The 1,581-nt window shown below is 38.1% G+C and overlaps 1 long non-coding RNA gene across 1 annotated transcript; it reads left to right on the forward strand.

The window, feature by feature from the left end:
* The first annotated feature begins 817 nt into the window (after nucleotides 1-817).
* LOC107580512 (uncharacterized) lies at nucleotides 818-1,581 on the forward strand. Its single transcript, XR_001608654.1, has 3 exons — nucleotides 818-879; nucleotides 1,027-1,064; nucleotides 1,507-1,581. It is a non-coding gene; the product is annotated as an uncharacterized lncRNA (long non-coding RNA).

The following is a 1,581-nucleotide window of genomic DNA, read 5'->3' on the forward strand; positions in this document are numbered from 1 at the left end:
CAATTCTGTTTCTTTTACCTAATTGATTTGTGTAGAACTGATGTACATGATTAAACCATATAAATCCATCACACATTTTTGTCAGTATGTGGTGAAAATAAAGTGAATAACTTCCCTGAAGGATATACAGTAGGAATGTCTCTCAAGGATAAATTCATGACTCTTGATTGATTTCTTCTGGGAAATGTTGTGCCTTTTCATAATCGTTTCTGTCCTCGCCTAAAAGGTTTTTAAACGTTTTTTATTTGTAAACCATGAAAAGGTATTTTTTAAAGCAACATCTTTGTTTTGTGCCAGTCATAAATTGCTTCTCGTCCTTCAAATAAGAATCAAAAGCTCACTGAATAGCTGTAATTATGAAGGCAGTCTGTGTCCTTGAGTGTGTGGTCTTATAGTAATTGCTCAGCACTGTAACCTTGGCTCTTTGCAAACTCAAGATATATCGAACAAAAGACCCAGGTGGTCTTCTGATTGGTTCATTGGGGTGAAGGTACTGTAGTGCTGTATCCAGGCTGGATTTCATTCTCTCTTTTTATTGTCTGCGTTTGAGTGGGAGTTACAAACAATGACTGCTACAGTACATATGTAGCTGGTGGCCCAGGTTACACATAATGAAAACACAACGAGTTCAGATTTATTCATAGCTGTGCTACTGACCACAGGACAAAAATACAACATCCTTAGAGCAGTCTGAAACATTAAGTACAATTTATGCATCACGGTACATTTATCACGGTACATTTATTTATACATTACATACAACAGCCATCATTGATTGTTAATAATCAGCACGATTGCATCTAATTTTATCTAAAGCGTTTGCTATTTTTTTTAGGAACCTTGGGAAATCGGGCTTACGAGTATCATGTCTAGGGCTGGGTGAGTAAAACATGGTGCTATGTGTACTCTCACTGTCTTTTATAAATATCAAACATTTGAATTAGTTTAGGATTCACTGAGCAGCATTGTTACAGTATATAATACTGCATGTGTCGCTCTGACACTACCTGTACATTCACTTTTCAGGCACATGGGTGACATTTGGTGGTCAAATAACTGATGAGGTAGGGTTTTCATGGATTGTTACTCTTTATTTATTCACAAACTACTGGACAATAGCATTTTGTATGCAAGCACTTTTTCAGCAAAGCGTTAAAACCCTGGAAAAAAAACTCTGATATCACCCAAAGTACAGTATGTTATAGTAATTGTATGCATTTAAGTCATGTTTTATGATAGGTGTTAGTATGAAGTCCGTTGTCATATCCAGTGAAACATTTAGGGCCACAATGAGCGGCTCTGCAGAATGCTTTAAGTGTAGCTTTGAACAACCTCTACTGTACAGTAACTAAATAGCAGCACAGGATGCAGTACAGTACAACCATGTCAATTTGAGTTTTGTACTGCTGAAGACAACATAAAGCTATAATGCCCTCTCAGCTGTCAGCTGTTTTCTCTCCATCTGTGATCTGTCCCCGTCTCTCCTCTCTCTCTGTCTTCTCTCAGGTAGCTGAGCAGCTGATGACGCTGGCGTACGAGAACGGTATCAATCTGTTTGACACAGCCGAGGTGTATGCGGCA

The sequence above is a fragment of the Sinocyclocheilus grahami genome, unplaced genomic scaffold (assembly GCF_001515645.1).
Source record: "Sinocyclocheilus grahami isolate Dianchi unplaced genomic scaffold, SAMN03320097.WGS_v1.1 scaffold35081.1, whole genome shotgun sequence".
In the NCBI taxonomy this organism is placed as follows: domain Eukaryota; kingdom Metazoa; phylum Chordata; class Actinopteri; order Cypriniformes; family Cyprinidae; genus Sinocyclocheilus; species Sinocyclocheilus grahami.